Genomic DNA, 13952 nt, shown 5'->3' on the forward strand with positions numbered 1-13952 from the left:
AGTGTGAACCCACCCTATTACTATTAATTAGCTATTGAATATAGGCAACCTGTAACCAGCAATAGTAAATGTGATTCTGTGGTAATATTCTTCTTGTAAGGATCAGGATTGGCATACTCACCTGTACCCAGTCCCCCACAGCTGTCATGGGAGTAATGGTCCTTTTAGACGGAGCGATAAATTGGTCAATCAATCGCTTAACAACTTTTTTTAACAACGATTTTAAGGTCCCAGCAATCGACATTTAGCTGAGTATATAAATTGTTGCAAAATCTTGTTTCTTTTCTGATCGTTTTTGCAAACAGACTGCTTAGATAAATCTAAAAAATATCAGCTAACATCCAGCAACGATTTATGGACCATGGTTAACGATTTCTCGCTTGTCACTTGATCGTTAGCTGTATTTACACCAGCAGATAATCACTCAAATGTGATTGTGCATTTGAGTGATAATCGCTCTGTGTAAAAGGCCCATACCACCCATGACTTGTAAGCTTCCTGGCCACCAGGAGGTACTCACACTGGCATGGTGTAGGAGCGGTGAGCATAGTGTCACTTAAAATAGAGCTGATTTATTCACCCCCGAGCCCACATCAGTGGACATGCACACCAGAATGAGTGTTTGTAGCAATTTGTGCTGCTGCAGCCATACATAGCATCAGACCATCCAGGGTAAATAAGCACTGTTGTTTTATCAAATATTGCATAGATCAATAGCAAAAAAGTGCTTTCTTCTCCTGTTATCAAGAAACTTCCCAATAACCGCAACATGCTTTACTGTCATCGCCTCTGAAAAACCAGCTTAGCAACGACCTTTGTTTACTGGTTACGTAGCGACTCAGCTTTGTCTTGCTTTATACAAAGCAAAACTGATCAGCGTTTGAATCACACAGGCTGGCTGCTCCATGAAGAGGGACCACCTGGAAAATTCCTGGAAAACATGCATACAGCTATAGCTGTCTCCATGTTTTCCAAGTGGTCATCAGGCTGTAACCACCCTGCTCACTGAGCCACCAAACGCCGAACTAAGCTTATTTGCTCATCTCTTTTTTTAATCAAAGTAGTTTTTATTAAATTATTTTCCATTTATAAAGAACAACAGCAGAGAAGGACACCACATGTGTCCAGTCCCCGCACAACAACTACACAAACAATACATAAACAGTACTGGCAACGTCCATTGCAGTATTCAGTATGTCCACCTATGCAGTGCAATACAAGCAGTCGAATAGAAAAAGAAAAAGTGTCTGGATCATCCGTGAGGACTGACAGGACATGAGGCGGTTGGAGAAAGGTCATGTCTAAACCATGTACATAGCACAACAAACTCAGGAGACCACAGAGGGAGCGGCCCTGTCTCTTGTGAGCGACAATGGTGCCAAGCCTGGAGTGTCTAGCCAACGGGCCCATATTTTTTCGAACTTTTTCATGGCATCTCGTTTTTCGTATGCATGTTTGTCATTGGCGATAAGCCAGTTAACCTTGGCAATAAGGGCCGAGATTGTGGGGGAATCCTGGTCAAGCCAGGATTGGGCAATCAATTTCCTTGCCATATATAATATCCGGGCAACAGCTATTTTCTCAGGGGCAGTAACACTCAAGTCTTCCACATAGCCCAGAATACATACTAAGGGGGATTGTTCTAGTAAAATAGAAAATACCTTCTGAATAGTGGAGGCAACCTCCCGCCAGTACCGTGTCAATTTGGGGCACCGCCAGAACATGTGCAAGACCCCTCCCACATCCCTCCGACATCTAGGACACAGGGCGTCAGAGCGGATCCCCACTTTATGTAAGAACTCTGGGGTCCTATACACCCTGTGTAGAAGATATAACTGGGACAACCGGTGCTGCTCCCCTATAGACAACTGAGGAGTCATCTCCAAGACGTCCTTCCACAAACCGTCTTCAAGGGGACCCAGGTCAGCCTCCCATTTTTCTTTAATGGTCAGCGGGTATTTTTCCAGGAATTTATCATGTAAATGAATATATAGAATAGAAATCAGGCCAGAAGTGGATGTTGAAGTGCCCACTAAATTAATAGGCGGGATGATAATTCGGTCTCTAGTTAAGGTCTCACCCTCCGCCTCACAAGCGTGGCGTAGCTGCAAATATTTATAGAAGTGGGTTCTAGGTATAGGGAACTCCTCACCCAGCTGTTGGAAAGTTTTCAGGTGACCGTTGGAAAACAATTGCGCCACCCTCCTGAGACCTAGATCCTGCCATTGTGTGAACCCTTCCAGGAAGAAGAGTTCTCCCAACCAAGGAGTATCCCATATAGAGGTATAAGCAGAGCACCCCGTCAGACCATACATGTCCCTCACCTTTGATTTGCTCATCTCTAGTAGATATAAAGCAATATAAGCCCATGGAAGGGGGGAGGAGAGAGATGGGAGATGGAGCACCTTGGAACACATGTTGCAGAGAGAGAGAAAGCCTGCTAAAAGACAAATCACAGAGCAAAAATTTGCTAAAAAAATGTCATATACAAGATAAATAATGGTTAGATATGTTGATGTTCCTCATGTACACACATGGACAGCTTATCATAAAATATCACTTGGAACAACACATATGATTTAATCTTTAGGCTCTGTGCACATAGAGCAAAACAGGCGGAATTCAGTCTATGGGAGGCTTGCGTGCCTCCTCTCTCCGTGCTGCAGAATGGACATGTCCATTCTTCAGCGCAGAGAGACGCCTCCCATAGACTGTCATTATGACAGGGAGGCTGGTGGGTTTCCACGACAGAATCCTGCCAGCCTCCCTGTCATAATGACAGTCTATGGGAGGCTCCTCTCTCAGCGTCTCTCCACGCTGAAGAATGGACATGCCCATTCTTCAGCACGGAGAAAGGAGGCACGCAAGCCTCCCATAGACTGAATTTCACCTGTTTTGCTCCGTGTGAACGGAACCTTACTTCTTTCACATTTTTAATGATCCATGAACACAGTACGAACCCGAACCCTCGGTAATGATTCCCGCTGTCTGGCCGTTCCGTGCAGCGGGCGGATCCAGCGGGAGGACCGCCTGGAAAACTGGGATACAGCGTATGGCTGACAGCGGGAATCTGATGCCGAGCGTTCGGATTCATACAAACCCGAACCTCGGCAGGTTCGGACCATCCCTAGTGGGTATTCATTCCACCAGTCTGATTTAAATGTTAGGTTGATGGGCTGTAAGAACAAAGCAGTCCCACCAGAGGGCAGTATAGGACCATGATCTACTGCAGAGCATTTCTGAGCTATAACACATGTAAAAATCTGAAGTAGATACAGTACACACAGAAAAGAATAAGAAATATACTTTGTTAGTAATACCTACTCAATATATCTGTTTATGTGTTTTTAAGTGAACATTAAATGAAATATTATATTAAATATCTGTACAATACTCTTTACTGTGAGGGGTAAAATAAAGGGAACCTATGAGTACATTTGTGCTGATTGGGCTCCCGGAATGGCGGCACGAACCTTGCAGCCGTCCCTCCGGTGGTGTCGGGGGATTCGGGCTCCATGTGCTTTACTGCATTTTAATCCCATGTGCGAGGACTAGGGAGAGCTGTGAACTAGTCATCTGGGCTGTTACTAGTCAAGGCTCTCTGTCCTATCAGTTCACTCTGTGGGGTGATTGCCAGGAGAGGAGGCCGGTCAGCAGTGGTGCTCAGTGATTCCTACCCTAAATAGTCCAATTATAGGTTGTGTACCCCAAGGTTCAATATTGGGGCCCGTTATTAATGATACAGGGCAGTGCTTCTCAATTCCAGTCCTCATGGCTCACCAACAGGTCATGTTCTGAGGATATCCTATACTAAGAACACCTGATAATACCTGATGCACTGAGTATATTACCTGTGACATACTAAAGAAATAGTACAGTAAAGATGTGCAGATGTTACAAGTGGACACAGTTTGGGCAGCCACTTAGGGTCCATTTACACAGATTGATTATCTGCCAAAGATTTGAAGCCAAAGCCAGGAATGGATTTAAAAGAGGAGAAATCTCAGGTTTTCCTTTATGACCTGATCTCTGTTTATGGTCTGTTCCTGGCTTTGGCTTCAGATCTTTGGCAGATAATCTGTCAGATAAAATTTGTGTAAATGTACCCTTAGACAATGAGGTTAAACGTGGATAAATGTAAAGTTATGCACCTGGGTACTAATAACCCACTTGAATATGTCCTAGGGGGAGTTACTCTGGGAGAGAAGGGTCTGGGTTTATTCATAGATAATAGACTACATAACAGCACACAAAGTCAGTCGGCTGCTTCTAAGGCCAGGAAGATATTGTCATGTATTAGAACAGGCATGGACTCTCGGGACAGGGATATATTACCGCTTTATAAAGCTTTACTTGGTATCTAGTAGCAACTAATAAGGGGCATGGAGCATCTTATGGTGCGTTTACACAGAGAGATTTATCTGACAGATCTTTGAAGCCAAAGCTAGGAACAGACTTTAAACAGAAAACAGGTCATAAAGAAAGACTGAGATTTCTCCTCTTTTCAAATCCATTCCTGGCTTAAAAAATCTGTCAGATAAATCTCTCTGTGTAAACGCACCCTAAGTAGAGATGAGCGAACCGGGTTTGAGTCCATCTGAACTTTCGGCATTTGATTAGCAGTGGCTGCTGAACTTGGATAAAGCTCTAATGTTGTCTGGAAAACATGTATACAGCCAATGACTATATCCATGTTTTCCACATAGCCTTAGGGCTTTATCCAACTTCAGCAGCCACCACTAATCAAATGCAGAACAATGGGGTTTGGATGGACTCGAGCATGCTCAAGGTTCGCTCATCTCTAACCCTAAGTTATGAGGATAGATTAAGAAAATTAAATTTGTCTGAGAAAATACATTACATTGGGGAGATATAATTGACTTATTAAAGTACTCCAGAGAATTAAAAAATATTTAAAATCAATTGGTTTCCAAAGGTTAAAGACATTTGTAAATCAAATAAAAACTCAAGTCTTCCAGTACTTATCAGCTGTTTTCAAGTCTAACACAGTGCTCTCTGCTGCCACCTCTGACCAGGAACTGTCTAAATCAGCAGAGGTTTTCTATGGGGATTTGCTGCTGCCCTGGACAGTTCCTGTCAGACAGAAGAGCATAATTTTCCATAAAGGGGTTGTTCAGGCTAAATGGTCATTTTATGGAACTGTGCTTAATGGTGCGTTTACACGTAACGATTATCATGCAAATTTGCGCGATAAGGTCGAATTCAAACGATAATCGTCCGTGTAAACGCAGCTTACAATCAAACGACGAACGAGAAATCGTTCATTTTGATCTTTTAACATGTTATCAAATCGTCGTTCGCAAAAAATTCGCAGATTGTTCTGTGTGAACAGTCGTTCGCCGATTTAACCAATGTGTGAGATAGGCTTAAGGATCGCAAAACGAATTTTTCGTACGATATATCTTACCGCATAAACGGTGATCGTTATGAAAAAAAAATTGTTACTCCGACATCGTTAATCGTACGATCGGGCCAATTATCATTTCGTGTAAACGCACCATTATACTTACCCATCCCAAAGACTGTCAATGAAGCACTACATCCACAGCTGAGGTGGCTTCATCAGTATTCATTATTGGCCTTACCAATGTTTGGTCTTAGTAGATACCTCATGTTACAACCATACACTTAAAGGAAATCTGTCAGCTACCATTCACATTCCAAAGACACTTAGATAGCTGTTGGGGGGACATATGGTACCTTTCATATACCAACCTATGCTTCTATGATGTATAAAACTGTTTATTCTATAAATAAAACTTTTGAAGTGCAGAAAACTGTCACACCTCCTTACTCCTCCCTCCCACACCTGACCCGGCTTCCAAGTGTGAACCAGGGAGGGGGAGAGGAATCATTAAAGCCATTCAGGAGCTTGGTTTAGCAATTAAGAAATGTAGCTGTACTCAATAGCACCCAGCCTTGTATAAACCCACGCTGAAGACCAGCAGTGATAGGTGCCATTGGCATCACTGTGTGGCTGCACTGCACTCATTACTGTATAGCCTGTACTGGCCAGCTCTTTATGCAGACACCATGTTCAAGCATTATAAATAATGGTGTGTGTGTGAGGGTACCTGGGTGCACCAATTTGTTTTACATGTATAGTACATTTTTCAATATAACATGTATTGATGAGCAAATCTACAGTAGGAATGAAGCAAATTGCTTTGTTCCCATCTGTATTCTGCAGGCTTTGAAGTGTGCCCCACTTCCTATCACTCCTCCCAGGGGAAAAAAAAAAAAAAAAAAAGATGGATCCAGTCAGGTCTTACTGGGAGAAGTTTCCAAGGACTGGATACATCCTTTCCCAGCACCTGGGGAGGAGCGGCAGGAAAGTGGAGCAGACGTCAAAGCCCCGCAGCCCAATGAGCGGAATAGATATGAATAATGCGATTTGCTTCGTTCCTACTGTGAAGTTGCTCATCACTAACATGGGCACAGTAGTTAGCTCTTGGTGAATACTGGAACCAATTACACATTCCCATTACTAAATATGTGGGGGGACACTCAGGTCTTAACCAGCCTGGTTTGTAGTTGAGAAAAGAGGTACCACTGTATGTTTTAACCTTAAAGTGTGCATGGGAGCCATTTGGGGCATTTTCACAGCTACATATAACTATGCTTTATCTGCAGTGCAGTTGTACAATACATTTGGTAATCAGAGGGAACATTATAAAGCATTTCCTATTGGGACAGCTGCATCGTAGGCAAAGGCTCCCAGACAAGCTGACCGACGAGTGAAGCGTATAGTTATTTGGTGCCCCTTGTAGTTTGTGAGGGAAACATCAACTAGGAACTAGATTGAATGGAAACGCCAGGTAGAGGTTAAAGGGGTTATCCAGTGCTACAAAAACATGGCCACTTCTTCCAGAGACAGCCCAACTCTTGTCTCCTGTTTGGGAGGGGTTTTGCTGCTCAGTTCCATTGAAGGGAATGGAGCTTAATTGCAAACCGCACTTGAACTGGAGACGAGTCATGCTGTCTCTAAAAGAAAGTGGTCATGTTTTTTGTAGCACTGGATAACCCCTTTAAAAAAAAAAAACAAACTTCTGCAGAAGCATATAGGATTACCTACTTGTCAATCCCAGTTTAGAAACTACCAAAAATCCCAATTGTTTGAGGGGGGGGTTTGTGTATTGTGTTTGTCCTTCCTGGTTGAGCAGTTGGCACGAGGGCCATTTTTTTATCACATCTTGGACTTCCATCAGCTACTAGTGTGGCAGATCCGCACTAATACGGTAATACATAATAACTGTAGAAAACTAAGTTTTTCAGAGCTCCCCTTTAACTTCATGGATTTCAAAGCCTACAACACTGTCAGTACAATAGCACAAAGATTTAAGCTGTTTTGGAGCTCCTGGACACTAGTACATCATCCGTACTTATGGACTGTGTGCACACCTTCTAAGGGGGTCTCTTAATGGGTGGTTATGGGGCAAAATGGGGAAATCTGGAGTGCATTAAAGGAGTTAGCCAGTGCTACAAAAACATGGCCACTTCCCCCCCTCTGTCTCCAGATTCGGTGTGGTTTCAAACCTAGTCCCATTTAAGTAATGGAGCTTAAAGGGGTTATTCAGTGCCACAAAAACATCGACACTTTCTTGCAGAGGCAGCCCCACTCGTCTTCCGTTTGGGCAGGGTTTTGCTGCTCAGTTCCATTGACGTGAATGGAGCTTAATTGCAAACCGCACCTGAACTGGAGACAAGAGTTGTGTTGTCTCTGAAAGTGGCCATGTTTTTGTAGCACTGGATAACCCCTTTAATTGCAAATCACACCTGAACTGGAGACTAGGGGGAAAAGTGGCCATGTTTTTGTAGTGCTTGATAACCCCTTTAAACCTGTGTGAACAGTTGGGCACTGTTAGACATGTGAGATGTATCATAACATGTAATCTCATGGTACCACTGTCAGCTGCATGAGTGTCACATTGTTTAGCAGGTTCACAGCTTTGTTATCTCCCCAATCTTTGACAATAGGACCCATTAATTTTGCTTCTAGTAAGGTATCCCAGAGTTGTTGGACAAGCTTATAAAAAAACTAACATCCAGTTTTATTAATGTTCTTTATTATTCATGTCAGATAAAGGATACAAAAACAGTTTTTGCCAAGCAAAATAGGAATATTCAGCATTACAATGGCACATAGAATAAGAGCATTTAGTCCACAAACACAAAACAAGGGTTCAAACACTTCACATGATCAGGATGATCGACCTAGCATTTTGTTGATATCAAGTTACTAAAAACCTTTCCATGTTGCTGTCCTGGAGGTGCATAGATTTACCAAGCACACAAGAATTAGTTCTATAGGAATTTTACCAAAATGTCATGGAGAGCAGGAGACTGGACCACTTGGAGAGTCACATTAAGCAGCCTAGTGAGCCCATCTAGGAGGGAAGCCCCTTGGGCAGCACAGATCTGCATTGATGGGTTATCTGCTAATGTAGTTACGTTACAGACCAGCACTGCATTAAGTGCTAATGGAGATGGAGAATTAAATGACTAGTGACTTGCTAATGGAAAAGGCTTTTCAGACCTAGGACAGGTTTCAACCAAGAAAATGGTACAGCCAAGCATATCGTTTACCTGCTTTCAAGAATGGAAAAAACAGCCCACCCCTTTAACAAAAGCAGCAGACTTACAGGTGCTGCATGGACAGGGCAGCTTCACAACAACCAGGCTGATACTAAAATTTTTACGTTACTATGGAATGTGTGATGTTCCCCATAGCAGTCATCCCACACTCCAGACACACTGGTCTACTGGAAAGACCACTGTACACAATGCCCGGAACATTGCAAAGCACAATTAGGCAGTTACTGCTACTAATACTGTCAGGGAACCCAGAAACACATGGTATCCCAATAAAGTGACATTTTGCTTTTGTCAGGTGAAATCACAACCATCACAAACAGTGGTGTGAGGATACAATTTTCTGAGAATTGGGCAGTCTGTAGTATTGATAATCAATTGAGTGGGTGGGCCAGATGACTGGGGCAGGGCAGTGCTCCCAGCTGAAGATTTCACCAAGAAGGAAGGCAAGACATAACTTCCTCCTCAGCGTCTTATGTGCTATAGGGGGCCATCAGCAGGTTAGAGTCTAACCAGCTGATAGTTCCCTTTGCAGGGGTTATCCAGTGCTACACAAAAATGGCCACTTTCTTCCAGAGACCGCACCACTCTTGTTTCCACTTTGGGTGGGGTTTTGCAACCAATTTCCATTGAAATTAATGGAGCTTAATTGTAAACTACACCTGACCTGGAGAGTCATGCTATCTCTGGAAGAAAGTGGGTAGGTTTTTGTAGCACTGGATAACCCCTTTAATACAAGCAGGATGTGTTAAGACTGTACTCACTATGGAGTTTCACTGTAGTACTGCAATGTGTGAACACTGCAATGTGTGAACACAGCCTAAGTGTATGCTCACACTGAGTAAAACAGGCAGAATTCTGCCTGTCTCAGTGTCCCAGAGCCAGTCTATGGGAGAGCACGCTACTCCGCAGCCATTGCTCTCCACTCAAAGTAGTGACATGTCACTTAAGCGGAGAGTGGCAGCAGAAGAGCACGCGCCTCATTCACTCACAGCGGGACACTGAGCACAGTGATTCTGCGGCGGAGAGATCTGCCACGGAATTCTGCCGTATTTGCTCAGTGTGAACACAGCCTTAAAGGGGTTATCCAGGGCTACAAAAACCATGGCCACTTTCCCCCTCTCTTGTCTCCAGTTTGGGTGGGGGGTAAATGGAGCTTAATTGCAAACAGCACCTGAACTGGTGACAAGAATAGGCAAAGGGTTTGCAGTTATTTGTAACTGATTTTACCACTATTGTGAGACTACATATTGCAGCGCTCTCCTGACTTCTCAACCTTACCAATGAAGGCATTAAGTGTTACCACTAGCTGCCAAAGGATTCATCGAGCTTTTCTTAACTAACAAGTTTTGGCCCATTTTACCTGGAGGGAAAAAAAAAAAAAGGCACAACAAAACATCTAATAACTATGCACGCCAGAACATGAGGAATCTTACCTTTCCAACATCATGAAGTTTTTATAAACTGCTGAAAAAACATGTATGCACAACTTACCAATCCCCTGCTGCTTCTTTGCTTGTTCCCTAACAGTTTACAAGGTTCTGGCAATGATGTGATCACTGTGGCCAATCACAGGCTGTAGTGGTGACATCACTGAGGTCATTGCTGCAGCCAGCTGCAGTGATGACATGCCAAAATGACAATGCTAAAGCCAGCAGGGCACCAGAAAGGCAATAGCATAGGAGCAGAGGGGGACTGATACAGCAAGTGCTATTCCTTATAGGTTTGTGAAGTTTCATGGTGTTAGAATACCCCTTAAGCCAAACCCATTCTTTACACTTCTCACCCAAAGAGGATTTAAATCAGCAAGTTAGGTTGATCTGGATTGGGAGGGGAAGATGTTCGGAAGTAAAATGATCAAAGACAGATTTAACTAAAAGTTGTGCATGTACTGCATAGTATAATACCAAGCACACAGTTTACCAAGCTCTCCAGTAGACAGGTGTAAGCTGTAAGGGGGCATCCACAAGAGCAGTCCACTGATGGGTAAGTACTTCATCACGCTAAGTAGGTCGAACACAAGTGACCATTAAGGTAGTAAGACTGCAGATTGTAAGCCGGAAGGAATAGGAAGTGGACTTTAGTCTGTAGATTCTCAAGTTCCCTGTAAGAACATAAGCAAGACTTTAGAAGACAAGCAAATGTCAACCAATAATTACATTTTCCAGGCAAAAATTGATGAGCTATTCACAGGATAGATCAGTCACTGACTACCACAACTGTTGAGCACCTGCAATACACAGTGAATGGGGCCGGAAGCAGTTTGCTCCATACACCATAGTGGCCGACCCTGGTTACTGCAGCTCAGTTGCTGGTCACTTCAACAGGAGGCAAGTTGCACTTACAGGGGTTATCCAGCGCTACAAAAACACGACCACCTTTGCCCCACACTTGTCTTCAGACTGGATGGGGTTTGAAACTCAGTTCCATTGAAGAAAATGGAGCTCAACTGCAAACCACACCTGACCTGCAGAGAAGAGCAGGGCAAAAGTAGCCATGTTTTTGTAGCGCTGGATAACCCCTTTAAGAATAGTCATGTTATGGCTACACAGTGAACGGAGCCAAAGGCTTCTGGCCCTTATTCATTGTGTAGTGCAGGCACTGAACAGCTGATCAGCAGTCTGCTGGGTGTCAGCATCCCACTGATTAGCAATTACAGGATAGTTCAAATGTTTTGCCCAGAAAACTCCTTTAAACAACAAACTACTATACAAGTCATACAATGTTGCTCCAGACAGGATACAAGTGTAAAAACATTTTTACCTTGTGTTTTAGAGAGCGTTATTATACCCCTCTGTGTTGGCCACTTAAAGAATAGGTCTTAAAGTGGGCAAAGCTAAAAAGGGGACACCTTCAGTAAGTCTAGTCCCGTTTTGACATGTTTTCCCCCACCACACTCCCCTTAAAAACCACAACAAAAGCTGCAGCTAAGCAGTATAAAGTCTAAAGCAACCTATGAACAACTACCAAAGGGTAACATTTAGTAAACTACATACACTAGTTTTCTAGAGCCACAGTGCAAAGTTTACCAAATAGCAAGTGGCTCTGATATTCATGCAGAAACTTCAAGGTATTTCAGCAAGACTGGTATGTAAAATAACAGTCTACAGCAAGGTTCATGCTTGGGTCTAGTTTTTAACAGCATGAACTAGCTATGGATTTCTGGAGTCTTTATATAGGCTCATCTATAGAATCCCAAACGGCATCCTGTCCTTTGAGGACTGCATACCGGTTGCTTATAGGGCACACAAGACACCTCACTGACCTGTTTAGGTGACAGGTATATTTGAGGTTTGGTGGGAGATCACATGTGCAGTGACCCAGGCCCTGCCAAGATGCACCAATTTGGCTGCTATATAGGCTGGACACAAGCCATTTTACACAAGGAATAAACTAGGCTGTGACACTCCTACATAGAGCAGCTCTTGTGTACTAGCCAGGTCAATGTTTTGCACTGGAACAGAATGACAACAATGCAAACACACCCATGTCTTTCAGCATGATGAGGAGTTTAGGGTTCGCTGGAGCATTTACTGAGCCGTCTGTTTCTGGGCACTAGCCTGCTGTTTGTCCTCAGCCGTTTGGGAGTTGGACCACTCTCGATACACGCGCGATACTGTTGCACGTGAAAAGCCGAGCAGTTTTGCAGCCTCTGCGACACTCTTGCCCGTAAGAATTGTGCCAATTATCATGCCACGCTCAAATTCATTCAACTCTTTCATTTTCCCCATTTTGAAGTGCTGACTACTTGCGCACACAACAAGCCAGTCTTACTTAATCAAGTCCCACTGTCAGAAAGGTCACTGGAATTGCAAAGACTTCCAAGAAATCCCTACAAAAGAGAAAACAGTGTTAACATAGAATACAGACATACACAGTCTCTGCAGACACTAACAAGCAGGATAATGCACACCCAGGGTAAAGAGGAATTGGCTGAGAATACCAGGTAACTACCCCCACAAACTGTTCCTTAAAGGGAACCTTTCACCCCAGCACCGAGGGCAGAGCACACAAACCCCTGGTAGAGTCACAATACTTACCCTTCCTGTAAGTCCCACCAGCCTCCACACATGACATGTAATGGACCAGAGAGGAGTCCTACATCCGTAGGCTCTCACTGGTCATTCACATATCGCACACGCAGACTGTCGGGCGGTGATGTCTGAGGAGGGACTTGCAGGACGGGGCTATGTAATCACATTGGAGATGACAGGTGAGGGCTCAGCATCGGATTTTGCTGCAAACATGTTACGTGTGAATCTAGCCCAAGTCTCAACACACCCAATGTCTCCACATGCTTTATATTAAAGGAAATGGCATTTTATTGTCAGATTTGTACAGAATTTTAGAGACCTCTGTACTGACAGCCACATGCTAATAAGGGAGAATGGGAGAGAAGTTCTTAGCTCAGTGCTTCACTTCTATTATAATGGTGGGGGGTTATATAAGCAGCTGCAACATATTCCCCACCCAGAAGCAAAGCTGAACATTCTGCAGCAGTGCAGCTCACAGTCCTGTGTACGGAGTAAAAAAAAAACAACCCTGATCCCTGGAGTGTATACCCACCGCTCACCGCCCAGCAGCCTCTGGCCGTGACACGTGACCACCGCAGCCAGGCAGGGATCACGTGGGAGGCCATGTATACAGAGGAGGCAGAGACTACACTAACGCTTAGCACCCGCCATGCACGGCCGTACAGCAGCTGTACCTCACGACAGGATACAGGGAGGAGGGACGCAGCTCCCCCCAGTGTTTTAGTGAGGATTCCCTATAGCCCCCCTTGTTAGTCACTGCAGAGCACGGCAGCTCTGAGTGGGCAATATAGGGGCGGAGCTAGCCGACACGTGATCAGGCGCCCGCGGCCTGACGAGCTTCACACAAAGCAATTGAGCTCTCCCTTCCCTGCGCCATTACTGCGATCACTACAGACGGCTCCAGGCACGGCTGCTGCAGCCGGCAGATACACAAGTGCACTAAGGCCCCGGTGGTGAGCACGACGGCGCCCGCCCTCCCGCACAGATACCCCCGCATACGGTCTAGTGCGGCCCCACAACCCGCCGCTCTTCGCTGCATTACTCACCAGCAACCAAACCCAGAGAGGAAGAGGAGGGTCCGGCCACAGACTAATAAAGGAGATCAGTTCTCGCGAGAGTCACCTGGTAACGCGACGTTACAGATGACACGTGACTGGTATGCATTGCGCACTGGACTGCAATTCCCAGCATGCCTCACAGTGTACTGGACGGTCGGGGATGTCGGGAGTTGTAGTCCGCAGGCCGTTGTAGGCAGGGCCGGCCTTAGGGTTCATATTACCCTGTGCAAAATGGCCATCTTGTGTA

At 44.6% G+C, this 13952-nt stretch overlaps 1 long non-coding RNA gene and 2 other non-coding genes across 3 annotated transcripts; all 3 read right to left on the minus strand.

The window, feature by feature from the left end:
• Window positions 1–8070: 8070 nt before the first annotated feature.
• On the minus strand, window positions 8071–12993 carry LOC138797451 (uncharacterized). Its single transcript, XR_011363937.1, has 2 exons — window positions 12099–12993; window positions 8071–10717 (listed from the first exon to the last, which is right to left on the minus strand). It is a non-coding gene; the product is annotated as an uncharacterized lncRNA (long non-coding RNA).
• On the minus strand, window positions 11334–11447 carry LOC138797946 (small nucleolar RNA SNORA26). The gene has a single exon (XR_011364035.1). It is a non-coding gene; the product is annotated as a small nucleolar RNA SNORA26 (small nucleolar RNA).
• Window positions 12994–13313: 320 nt separating the features above from the next.
• LOC138797947 (small nucleolar RNA SNORA26) lies at window positions 13314–13433 on the minus strand. Its single transcript, XR_011364036.1, has one exon. It is a non-coding gene; the product is annotated as a small nucleolar RNA SNORA26 (small nucleolar RNA).
• Window positions 13434–13952: the final 519 nt, after the last annotated feature.

This window comes from Dendropsophus ebraccatus, chromosome 7, assembly GCF_027789765.1.
Source record: "Dendropsophus ebraccatus isolate aDenEbr1 chromosome 7, aDenEbr1.pat, whole genome shotgun sequence".
NCBI classification, from domain to species: Eukaryota; Metazoa; Chordata; class Amphibia; order Anura; family Hylidae; genus Dendropsophus; species Dendropsophus ebraccatus.